Source organism: Vidua chalybeata, chromosome 6, assembly GCF_026979565.1.
Source record: "Vidua chalybeata isolate OUT-0048 chromosome 6, bVidCha1 merged haplotype, whole genome shotgun sequence".
Taxonomy (NCBI): domain Eukaryota; kingdom Metazoa; phylum Chordata; class Aves; order Passeriformes; family Viduidae; genus Vidua; species Vidua chalybeata.
In genome coordinates, this window is record NC_071535.1 from 33,437,504 (window position 1) to 33,450,756 (window position 13,253).

At 41.0% G+C, this 13,253-nt stretch overlaps 1 protein-coding gene across 8 annotated transcripts in view; it reads left to right on the top strand.

The window, feature by feature from the left end:
* The window catches only part of RAD51B (RAD51 paralog B), a 379,084-nt gene that overhangs the window by 274,588 nt on the left and 91,243 nt on the right, over window positions 1-13,253 (top strand). The window contains exon 11 of one of the 8 annotated variants that reach the window (XR_008431376.1): window positions 6,244-6,330. The exons of the other annotated variants lie outside the window; for them this stretch is intronic. The gene's annotated coding sequence lies outside the window, so the exon portion shown is untranslated. The remainder of the gene's footprint in view (window positions 1-6,243; window positions 6,331-13,253) is intronic. 8 annotated transcript variants of the gene reach the window in all.

The window sequence follows — 13,253 nt, forward strand, 5'->3', positions numbered from 1 at the left end:
TAGAAACTCTTTAAGGGCATTTTTAACAAGGGTGTTTTTTGTGTTATGAACAGACATTCTCTAAGAACTGCGATAGAAGCCCATGCCATACAGCCCATTCACTGAATAAAAGGGTTTTTGATGGGTAACTGAGATTAAAATAGTCATCAATTCTTACTCCCAGCCAACTCCTTCAGAATGTGAGTAACCAGCACAGTCTAATGGGTAGAAGGTGTTGGAAACCAGGAGCTTGGTTCTAATGTTTGCTCAGATCTGGATTTGTTGAGGGAAAATGGCTAACACTGGTGATCACTTCCAGCTAGCTAGTAGTTAGCAATATTGAACTGCTTTATAGAAAATGCATGGAATAATTAGTTAGCATCTGCAAAATGTTTGAAGATAACCAGTTTCCATATTTCTGTATTCCCATGTGCTGTAATGGTTGGTGGCAGTGCATCCTAGTGCATGGTGTAAAAGAGATCTGTTAAATTAACTAAACAGATGAATTTGTCTCATCAGTTTCCCTCATATCCATGCTGCAAGTGATAAAAACCCACTGATAACAGATTAAACTGATTGAATTAATTTTTTTCCTCCCATCACTGAGTTTACACTGATTGACATGAAGCTATGTCCATCTGTAATGATTTTGCTTAGTAGATCCAATGTCTTTATAAACAAAATTTATAAATACAAAATTTGTCAAGTGAGAGGTTCTGATGTCATAACCTTATGTGTATTTTCATTAGGGATTTCTGCACCAGAGGTACAATAATCATTGTGCAAGTATGTTTCATAGTCTTCAGTTCTAGACTGAGCCCTTTCAGAGGTATTAATGGTCCTGCAGTTATACCAGAAAGCTGACTTGGCTTCTGGAAGTAGTATTGAGTGCCAAACCAGATTACTACTGTGTAACCAGTTTTCACCTGTTTTTGTGTACTAAGGCATTAATGAAAGAATACTTCTTGGAACAGTTTAATGGTTAGAAGAAGGTAGTGCTGTTCATGGTTTTGCTAGGCAGTAGCCTAGGTACACTCAGGGATTGTTTGCAAACCACAACAAACCACTTTAACTATCTGTAAAGAGCCTTCCCTGTCAGAAAAATGGGTGTAAGAATATTCCCACTTTTCAGGCTTTGTTACTCATAAGCTGAAACGCTTAATTATCTGAATCACTAGCTATTCTTATTGTAGCACTTTTTTTTTTTTTTTAAGTCTATTTTTCTGTTTCTGGTATGATCAACTATCATAGCAATAGCCCTGTTTTTCATATGACCTACTGTGCTCACTATTGTTTGAAATGGCCATTAGAACATTTGACAATAACGGTTTTTTTCCAAACTGAATGTATTTTTTCCAGCACTGATTTTTTTTCTTTTCCTTTCCTGTTTATCTAAAATAGCTGAAGGAAAAGGACACATTGCGTCAAGGCTGATAGGACAAGAATTAGACCTACTGTATGTGCTAGTTGCATTCAGGCCTATGAGCACTTCCTTTCTCCTCCCCCATAATCAAACTCAGCTCTGCTTCATTCTTTGGAGCAGGCAGGATATTAAGATTTACAAGGCCTCTAGTCTTTGATGTACTGGGAGGCCATGGCTCTTTCTCATTTCTTTACAAAGCCTGAGGAAAACAGGTACAGGCATAATGAGGATGGAAATCTTCATATTCCCAGCATTTCAGGTTAATGTGTTGGCCCTGAGAGTGATAGTAAAGGAATACAAGGTTTGCTGTGATTTGGTGCTTGGGATTGGTTACAATGTAAAACTTGGTGTGGCCTTAGTGCAGAGCCAAATTCTAAAGTGATTTAGTCCTACTGCTTACATGTTTACTCCTGCATGGATATAGACATAATAGGAGAATTTACCCTTATGGAATTGCAAAAGATTTTTTAATACATGGAATTCCCACTGGTTTAATTTAAATAAGTTTAATAGGTTTACTGAAACTTGTGCCACACCCGTGTTCCTCTTCTGTTTAAGCTGCATTTCACTAAGTGCTTACACAAGGGTTTGCAATAGTTTAGGTAAATTGGATATAAACTGTGCATTTACTTAAAGCAGTGTAATTTCCCTATGTAAACAAGAGAGAAGTCAAAACCCACGGACAGCCCCCTTCCTCCGGACGCAGCTGGAAGGCGTTGCTGAGAGCAGTTACTTACCACAGTCCTCTGTTGGCCACTGCCAACTGCTCAGCCATGGACAGGGTTTGTGTGTACGCTCCCCAGTGTGTTTTGGGGTGTAGGGTAAAGGTGCATTAGCTCAAACCACTCATTTGAATTGATGTGACGAATCCTGCCTGGAAGCGCTCATACCAGTGAGCCACCCCAGTGGCTCTGCTGGGGAGACAGCAGCCCTGAGCGGGGCGGCGGAGAGAGGCAGCTGGAGGGCAGCAGTCTCTCAGACTACGACAGCTGGACGCAGAGCGAGCATCTCCCCATCAGCTAATTTCCACACAAGCTAGGGTCCCTTCTACCAGCTTATTCACACTTTACCCTTTACTAAAGACTTCACAGCTGATTTAATTTACAAGTCAAGGAGCATCAACTTCTGTCCATTACTGTGCCACTGCTACCCCCTGCATTCAAGCTGTCAGACATCAGGAGATTTGTCTACTGTAAATCATTCCCATTTCCCAGTTAGTGCAGAATATTCAGAGAGCAGGTTTCAGTTCAAAATCCAAAGAGGCTTCACTTGCCATGTCTCTTCAGGGTTTTTTTACTGTCTGTAATTCTAATTCTAGAATATCTTTGCACAGCTGCTTTTCAGTTTCACTCCTCGCTTGGTTTGCCATTGTTGACTGAAAGCAGTCTGTTTTCTTTCCACTGCCTTCAGTGGAAGTTCTGCAGGGTCCAGTTACCTCTGTGATAATCAGGGAAGGTCTTTTATAAATATCTGAAAAAGTGCTTTAGCAGAAGTGAAGATGTAGGAGCTCATGTGCTACATTCAGCAGCGACTGAAAATTGGATGAGAGTTCGTTCCATGGTTTAGTTCCATAGCAGTTTAAACTGCTCACTCTGCTGTGCTCCTACTCATTCAACTCCCAGCTCCCTCTCCTTCTCTTGCTCTGGCACTTTCCTGACCTGAATAGTTGCATGAACTGGCTTAAACTGGCTGAAAAACAATCTGGGGGATTTTTTTAGGCCACTCAGCTGAGATTGGTTGAAGGTGCCATGGAATGGCATCTTTAGATAATCATTCATCAGTTCCTCTAAGCTTTCCTATTACATAAGACAGCACTGGCTGGTGCTGTTTCCAGGACAGTTTCTGAATTTAGTGGCCACAGCTGGACTTACAAATGCAATTCTTCATGCAGCCAGGACCTTCCATAAAAATGTACTAATATTTATTCTTAAAAGCACTGAAAAGAGAGTCCTAAGTTAATTGCTGAACAGGCTCTTTAACATCATGAAAAGTTTGGTTTCAGTAGGACAATGTAAGTCTCCAGACTCTTGTCAGATATTTTGCTCTGTAAGATTGGGCCTACTTTGTCTCTAACAGTCACTAACAGTAAACTAACAGTTTGAATGCATTTGCCTTTCAAAAGAAGTCTCTAGCAAGAGCAGGGGATAGAATTCTCCTTGCTGTAGTCTGTTTCTTTACCCTCCCAGCAGCAGCAATTGATCACCTTGATTCCCTCCATAAGGGATCCTTACTCCATGTTGACATACAGGACTGCAGAGCAGCATACACGTCCAGGATGGGACCTAGACCTATACTCCTTCTTCTTATCTTTGGTCTTTCTGATAAGGGTCAGTGGTCCAACGTGAGGTTAACTAGGGAAAACCACCTGAGACCTTTGTCACTGATATCAGCAGAGAAGTCCCAAAGTGAATGGTCAGAAGCAATACATCGTTCCTGTCCTTAGTCTTCCTCTGTCTCAGTGACCATGCAGCATCAGGGAAGCTTGTGCTGCTGCTCATCCTTCACATGTGTTTTGTAGTTAGATCCCAGCATTGCATTCTTTGGGCTTTTTATTTTTGAGCAACACTAATTTGCAGGAAAAACAGAATAAAAAACTTTGATCATGCAATCCTGGTTTCTTTTCACTATGTTTTCTATTTCACTATGTATCTATTGAGTAATCTTCTGGCAAGGGAGGGTGATAAGGAGTTAATGGATGGCTGTGTTTGTGAGCACAGAAGCATGCACCACTATACTTGCAATACCAGAAAGCATCTACAATGAAGTTGCAGGCACATGAAAGCCCAGGCAGTGACCTCCAAAGGAAGTACATGGATTAAGTACAAGACTAGTGCAGAGATAGGCATGGAATTGCTCCTGTTATCTGGGGAGGAGGAAGCATCTGGGTGCATCAATGTGTTCTAAGTTATCTGTTAAGGAGTTTAAGCTCATTTTTGAATGTGTTTGGTCATGTAGACATTTGGAATTGCTGTCACCTTATTGTTGATGGACAGGCAGAGCTAGTCACCCCGTGATTGTTGCAGTTGTCTTAGACCTTCCATTATAAAATCCTGTTTTCATCTAATTATAATTTACCATAACATTTGAACCAAAAAGGCTAATATAAGGGGCTTGTTTCTGAATTGTTTTGATAGAAAGCTTCTTCTGAAAGTTTGTGTTGAGTTATGAAGAAACTGGTTGTTTTACAAGTGATTGAAAGCAATTCTTCTTTTCTAGGAAGCTCTATGGCCTCCATTTTTGGCCATGAATTGCATATTATTGATGGATGAATGGGGTATTAGGAGAAAAAAAAAGGGAGGGGGTTTTATTTTCACATGAAAATCTACCCCAAATCGTCATATTCTAGGCATGATCCAGCACAAGGTTGAGTCCATTTTCTTTTGAAATTCCTATTTCTAACCTTTAAGAACTGGTGAGTCACTGTAAGGCAGTATTAGGACACAGGAAATTAGGATGTGTCCCCAGTGTCACAGTACACATCTGGGCATCTTGAAGGAACCAGAATGGAAAGCAGAGAGCAGTAGAATCATGGCAGTGATGAGCTGGGAACCTGCTGAAGCAGAATGTGGAAGTAACAGCCACGATGAGGTTTAAAACTGGTGTGGCATAAGAGGAGATCCATGTAGGAAGGTATAACTTAAAGGAACTTTCCAGACCTTAAATATATGCTGAGGTTTTTGAATCTTGCTGTGTTTCATTGTTGCACAGCAATTGGCTGACAAGATATTTGCTTCATTTCCCTCTTAACTTTGGAAAGAAGAGTGTGCTTGCTATTTGTGCATGCAGTTAATAGTATGCACCTTAGATCACCTAGTATACACCTTATAGATCTAAAGCTACCCAAACCCTAGAAATACCAACATTTTTCTCTACTGGAATGAAATTTGACATTTTAAATTAATAAGTGTTTGACAAAACTAATCCAAAACCTGATATTTTCACTTTAAGATTTGATGTCTAATACAAATGAAACTCAGTAAATATTGGGGCAAAATGCCATGTATAGCAAAAAGTCCAAACACTGATATATATTCTGTGAAAAGATTAGGGGCACCTCATTTATGAATCCTCTGAAGAAAGCAGTTCAGTTGTTCTGTCCAGAGCAAGGGGGGCTTTTGCTGAACTACAAGGCAAGAATTCTATCTAAATATCAACTTAACATTTAACGATCTCTTTGGTAAAATTTTATCTATTTCTTCAGCACAAATGAGTTGATGACATCTTTTTTACTTTCTTTCCCTATGTTTCTTTAAACTTTTGGAGGGCTTGTGAGTATAATTTGAGTTTGACCTATTTCTAGCAATCACAGAACTTGCTTCAAAACTCTGGCTGTTCTGAAAATGCTCTGTTTTGATACTGACAGCATTTAAGTCCTTCTCATTTCCTCCCCAAAACTGGAAACTCTCTCTTGATTTGTGAGGGGTAAGGAGTGGCCTAAATGATAAAATTGTCTTAAGAGACTATAACTATATATTATCATGTGATGGAGTTCTGTTAGCATGTAAAATTGTCTTTGGCTTGATTTGAAATACATCTTGAAGTATAACAGAACATACTCAAATAGTTTCTAGTTCTAAGAAGTGTGTAGACCTCAGTTTTGCCTATGGCCGTCTCTCCAAACCACAAGTCACTAAAGAATGTCAATGTGATCTTTGGCAAGTTGAAGGAGGGCAGCACTCCTAAAGCAGACTTGTGGTTTTAACCCTGCAGTAAGAAGACTCAAATGTTAGAGAGATTATTTTCTTTCACATGCATTATAATTGATTTTTTTTCCGCAGTCTGAAGTAGCAGCACCTGTGTAACCTTATTTAACTGCCTTCACACATTTTTCTTTCCCTCAGCTACTATTCTGCCAAAGTGACAAAGTTTCCTCACTTTGAACTGCAGAACACCATGAAAGCCAGCATGTCTCAGCCTTGTCCAATACTGTAAGTCTTCTATGCACTGTTCATTGGGAGCTGTCATTTTATTAATGCTGTAAGAACATGACTGCTCTAAAACAAGAATATATCTTAGAAAGAAGCTGTTACAATTTGCTAAAATTAAAAAAAAAAAAAAAAAAAAGAAAAAAAAAGGTTGATGCTTATCTACTGTTTGCTTAGGCCTGAGTCTTCCAGATAACTTGCTGCTGCTGTTTGATTCAGAATTTTTTTCTCCAGCAGGGAGATCTGTAAGGATCCTAGGTCCATAGACTTGAATTCAGTGTTAACAAGAGAAGCTTGAAATTATGTTTCCTTACCTGTAGGTTGATCAAAAAAACCTAATCTTTAAGTCCCTCCTCATCATCTGGGGACCTGAAGGATGTTCATTCAGTTTTTGGCTTCTCAGCTCATTCTGACAATGAGAATGCTAGTTAGGCTGGGGTATTTGAAATGTGTATATAAGTTCACCAAGGACAAGAGAGGTCTGAGACTTGTCACATATTTAATTTCTACTCTCTGGGACACTACAGAAAAATTATTATAATCACCATTTGCACCCAAACCAAGGAATCTTGTCTCCTTTCTAGTTCATTTTCCACTCACAAGAATCTATCCTTTTCCATCACAACAGTGATGGTAGTTCACAGCAAATGATCTGCCATGTGGGTAAGTGGCATTCAGTTCCTCACTTGCTTCCTTTTGCCATCTGGTGCTATTGCTTTGCTATCTGTTACTTCTTATCCAGCCTAATAGAGCTCACTATCCCTGGAATGCCTAGAATTTATTTCAATGAAATGCAGATCTGTGAAAAGACAGGTATAAATCCCAAACAGGAGGCAATTCTTTTAGTAGTCTTCTTTTGAGTCCAAAGTACCTGCCTTCCAGTGACCAAAAAGTCTTATTTTTATGGTGAACAGCCTTTTTGTTAAAGGTCTTACTAACACAGGGAATGGAATTTGTTAAAATAGTAATTTTATTTCCATACTATCACTTTAAACATGAGCCAACTCTATGTTTTCCTGAAAACCAATGAGGCTTGAGATTTTTTTTAATTAAAAGCCAGCAAAGGTGGGGGTTTTATTTCCTTTCCTGTCGAATGCATTTGAAGCACCTCTGTCTCCAGCTGGCTGTGGGATCAGAGCCAGCCCATAATGGTTTCAAGCCCAGTGTGTGCATAGGGGAAAGGGTTTTAACCTGATTGATGACTCTGGAAGTGCTTGCAGCACAGACTGCTGAAGCTGGTAGCACTGGAGTTGTTTATAAGATAGGAGAGAGGAGGTTGGATGTATTTTTCAAAAGCTGGCAATTCTTCCCAGTCAAGTGCATTAAATGGCTCATGAACGGTCTCATTTCATCGGCTTGTGGGCACTCTGCTCCATGAAACCCTTTGAAATGATTGCCAGAGGTTGAAGCTGAGATTGGTTGAACTTTCTTGCTGTCCTGATCATTGGCCTTACAGCCATTCCTTCAGATACACTGTGAAAAGTTTTGTTGCTGGGCCTGTCTATCCTTTAGGACTTTGCAAGAGTAGGCCTGAAAATTATTGTTCACCATGTATTGCTTAAAAATGCAAAGCAGTGTGACATTGAAATATCTTCCACAATCATTGTATCCTTTCCAACTTTACATAAGTTTTACTGCTTTCCAGGCCTCATATTGCTCTAGTTATAGCATGGATTTCTTAGGAAATTCATAGTATCTTATCTCTACCTGATCCATTGCACAATGGCCGCATTGTCATTTCCTTAGGTATGATAACATTATTGGCCAGAGTGACTTAACTTGCTTTCGGGCTCTGTGATCTTGCAGTCATCTTTATAGCACCTCTCTAGTGGGAATGCTTCCAGCAGTATGCTGTAGAGGAGAAGAGGAAACATCTCTGTAAAAAAGCTTGCTCTCAATAATCACATGTGGGTAGAAATGAGGTGTATTATGTTCAAGGTTCACAGGTTAGAGGACCAGGAAAGAGGACAGATTGTTAAGCAGAATATGAAATGTCCCCAGGCCACGGCACTCTGGAGGAGTTCACTGTTCTTTGAGTGGGGAGGACAAGACTTCCTCAGGAGCGCTTAAAAGTACAAATAAGGTAGAGGAAATACAGAGACTAGAAAGAGGGGAATGAGACTGAGGAAAGAGCAAAGAGAAAGGTGGCACACATCTTGCTCATGTGTCTGTAAAAATGGGGCTGGATATTTGAGAATGTGCTTGTCAGCAGGTTTGCAGGTTCCTGCTTCTCACCAGCTCAGAAGCTTCATGCATAACCTGTTTCATGATAGATCAGTGTTTCTGTGTGGAACCATAAAGTGCAGACATGCTTGAAGATGGGCAGGTGGCAAGAGAAATTATCTGAGCTTTGTGAGAAGCCAAAAATTCAGGGAGACAGACGTTTGGTTTCAGTTCTGGGCAGATGCTCAGGTCAAGTCTTATTTTGTCCTAACCACTTCCCCTACCCTTAGGCATGATATTTTCAGAGTGAAAGGACAGGCAAAGCCCAGGGAGATTCCAGAGCACGGCTTGTTTGCAGCTGGCTGGACATGGAATTCATCAGCAACAAAGCAAGACTCGCTCTTCTCCTGCGGATATGGGGAGAACTTGGATTTGTGCACGCACACACCAGAACAAACCAGTTCTTCCCTGTCTGCTGGGGAGGCTTCAGTTACAGTATCTGAAGCCAGAGATTTCATTTAAGCCATTTGGACCCATTTGGACTCTGAGTGCTGCAGCCGTGCCTGCCTCCTTCCTCTCTCAGATCCCAGCCAGAAAATTCCTCCCCCTCACTGCCCTCCCTTTCCAGCACACACAACACAGAAAGCAAAAACTGACCCAAGCTTGCCTTTGCAGCTGGGACTTATCAGCCAGAACACACACATGTAGGTCATCCATGGGAACTCAGCAAAGTGTTGGATCAACAAGAGATCTGGGGGGTGGGGATGTGCAGGGCAGCAGGAGGAGCAGGGACAGAATCTTTTTTTATCATTATTATTATTTTTATTATTGTCTGCTTTTTTAGAAAGGAAAAGGAAGAAAGATTACAGCAGCTTTTCTATTAAATGAAAAGATTAGCATGCCGTGGATGCTTTGCAGGGGCGTGATGAGATTTGCAGCAGATGAGTTGGTTGCTAGGCAATGCTAATGAAAAGCAGGCTTTCAAAACTTCTGTGCCATGTGGGCCCAAAAGTTATCTAGCCTCCCTCCTGCAGCCTGCACTGCCCCCAGCTATCCCCCCCTGCCCCATGCAACCTCCCAAATATTTATAAAATCCTCACCAGGAGCAAGAAAGATAGATGCTGGAGTGGGCTTTTGACAACTTGCTCTTCCTGAGCTACCCAGGACACACACACACACAGAGACACGCACAAGTTTGCTCATTTTCTTTTCCTCCTTAGAAAGGTAAAAACCAAAACCCCACTCCCCAAACTAAACCAAACCCAAAAATGAAGCAAACAAAAAAAAAAAAAAAAAAAAAAAAAAAAAAAAAAAAGGAGAGAAGAAAAGTTAGCAGTGGCTTCCAAAGCAGCTCAGTCTCCAATTTCAGAGTTCAGGCAGAGTTTAGGGCTTGCATGTGTGTGCGTGTGCATGTTGGGGGTAGGTACATGTTTGTTTTCAATTTCTCTCCATGCGTTTTCAAGCTGGCTCTTCCCCTCCTCCCATCCTGCTGTAAGCCTCCTTTCCCTTTCAAGGCCTTCTGACACAATGAGCTTATTTTCCCATGCTCCCTGTGAAAGCCGGGGTATGTGTGTGAAAGCTGCAGCCTCAGAGGACTCTTTTTAAATACAGAAATTGAACGTTGCTGAAGTTACAGACAGGGTTTCTGCTATTTTTACAAATGACCCATGTCTTGCTCCCCTTCTCAGAAGTATCAGCATTCTTAGATATCTTACCATCTGTCTCTCCCAACTGTTTTTTTAAGTCAGTTTAATGTTGGTATGACAGCATTGAAGAGTGAGGTTTACTGCTTGCTCCACATTCTCCTTACTGCTGTGGCTTGTGGGTCTCATTCCTGAGGGAGAGTCCTTTCATATGAGCAAAAAAGGATATTTCCATGCTCAGTTCTAGGGTAAAGCTGTCAAAGAGGCATCATTTAACAAGATCTAATTCTAAATAATCCAATGGAGTAATATAGTCATGAAAAAGCAACATTTCAAAGTTACTGAGCTATCCTGGGCCTGTAGATTGGGCAGGGGAACCTGCAGAAGCAGAGCCTCACTGCACTGCCCATTTTGAGATTTCACCCATCCCCTGCTGCAGTACATCCTGTTGGATGTAAAGTCTTCCTTCAAAGCCAGTGTTTATTTTTCATGAATGCTTCTGGGGAGGTAAGAGGTTAGCATGAATTGGAAACAAAATTTAAAATTCCTGTGCAGAGTGAATACAAGTGTCATATGGTGGTCCCATATAGTCCAAGTTTGACAGTTAATGATCTTGGTTGAGGTCTGCACAAGTCAGTGGTACTTGGCCTGGTGAAAACAAGACGGGTGGGAGGGGGGGAATGTGGGATTTGTTTTGTTTTGGTTTGTTTTAAAACATGCTGGAGCAGCTTTGTTTTGCCTGGACTCTTCCTCACTGATGCCAGTATGAAGTGTTAATCAATAAGAAATTCCTTGGGCAGACAGATTTTATGGGTCTGCTGCAGTGACCTCTTTCTACCATATTTCAGATGGCAGCAGCCTATATGTTCTTTCTTTTTCATTTTCTTCTTTTTTTCTACCACCAACCCTGTTTTAATCAGTACAGTGTGGATAGCTGATATATTAAGCCACTGTCCTAATCATATGTGGTCTCTAAAAATCTCAAGGCATTCCCTTCAGAAGTTAATCTTTCAGTTATCAGTTAAGGGAAATAATTTTGGCTTCCTTAAATTCTCTCACTGTTTCAATTAAATAAGGATGGCAAATTTCTACATGCTTGGGAATACAGCAGCTGCTGTGTGCATACTGTGGGATGACTATTCAGGTAACACCCCATTATTTGAAGTAAGAATTTTGGCCCGGCAGGACATATAGGATGTGTTAGGAAGTCTAGTAAGGGCAAAACTACAATGTGGCCTCCTTCCTTTCCTTTGTCAGGCCAAGCAAAATGCCTCGACACTACCATATTTTTGAAACCTGCCTCCAGGCATTCCAGGTCTGTACAGACATGCCTGCAAGGTATTGTTGGCCACTAGAAAGGCACTTATTTGTAATGTTTTTCCTAAGCTGTTGTATAGTGCTGTCCATGTTGTATAGCTGCTGCCCCCAGCTCCATTTCAGCTCCATTTCAGTTGTGGATATAGGCATTAGTTTGTGTAGCTCGGTCCTCTCTACTTTGATATTTTCTACATTAAAAAGTGATGTACAGATTGAAAATAGGAGCATCTCTGAAAAAAAAAAATAATCGGATGTTCTATTCTCTGAAATCAAACTCACAGGGCTTTGCTCCCACCAGAGTGGTGTCCCACATGCACCATTATCTGGAGTCACTCTGTAAACTGCATGTCTTAGCAAGTTGTCTAAAGTGCTACAAAAATACTTTGCTTAGTAATGTTAACAGAATTTCATAATAAATGTAAAAGATGATCACCTTTCATTCACACGTGACTGCAATTTTTGCTTTTACACTAGCAGCTGTGAATTTTGATCAGTCAGGTCTTACCAACATGCTGGTCATTAGGGAACACATTTGATGGTCACCTCTCTGACCAATGTGCATGCTATATCTTATATTCACATATGCAAGAATTCATAAAGAAAGTGCTAACCCCTTCAAGAAAAAGGAGCCAGACTATGTGATTTATCTGCATTACTTGTGGGAGATCAAGCTGGGATAAATCAGGTCAAACATTTTATCCTTTAGGCTTCAAGGTGTTTTGATTTGTTTAAAGAATAGCTGACACATTTCAAATGTGTGGCTGAAAGCACTCCTGATAGCAAACTTTCCCTCACAGAAGACTTGCCTGTGTGCCCACTGGAGTCAGTGGACTTTCTAGGGAGTAAGACTGTGCATAATAGATTTGGGGGTGAGTGCTAGCAGACCTACACAAGCAGAGCAGTATTTGCTGATCGAGAGACAGCAAAACATATAATTTTTCACTAAAGAAATGCTATGTCACTGAAATTTGCTTTGGATTTCTGGTTCTGTGACTGCCACTACCATCCCTACTGATTGTTTGGAGAAGGTCCTCTGCAGATTCACATACACTCAATTGATCATGAATGAAACTAAGAGCAGTTATTAATCTTACTGCCTGGTTGCACTCTAAACCGCCTTCTAATCCTGCCTCTGTTCTCTTAGACAAAGAATGCAGTGAGATGAAGGCAGGATCAATGCCAGCATGGAGCTGCCCTTTTTAGTAGTTGTCGTGGCAGGGTTTTATACATCAGCAACTGTGAGTAGTTCCCAGTGTACTGGGGGAGAAGGGAGGAAAGATGAATTAAAAGGGTCAGATGTTGTGCTCCTGAAGGGATGGCAGAGTCCCATCCTGACTCTTGGTCTCTGGTGAATTTTTCAGTTCCTTGTATTTAATGACTGACCTAACGAGACATTACAGCCCTACTTCTCTTTGGAGATCCATGAAGAGCTCAACACAAGCTAAGAAAGGGTGCATTGTGTCTTTGATCCAATGGGCAGTATTTCACAGGCTGGCAGATTTAATAAAATCTCAGAGGAACCTCAGCTCATTTTTTAAGAGGCTTAACATTGAGTTAAAAGTTCCCTTTACTCCTGCATTGTTGGAGACCATTCCCTTCTTGTGTGCTGCCAGAGGACCTGCAGGGAATTGGGGCTTCATGAGACCAGATTGGATGTAGGCAGCTGGTTGAGACTGGTTAGAAATCTGCAGGAGCAATAGTGGGCCTCAAGACGCTTTCTAAGCCTTTTTATTTCTCAGTCTTTGAAGTCATCCATTGCCTCACATGCAGTGTGACAACTTTGCTCCACACCTGAAAGGAAAG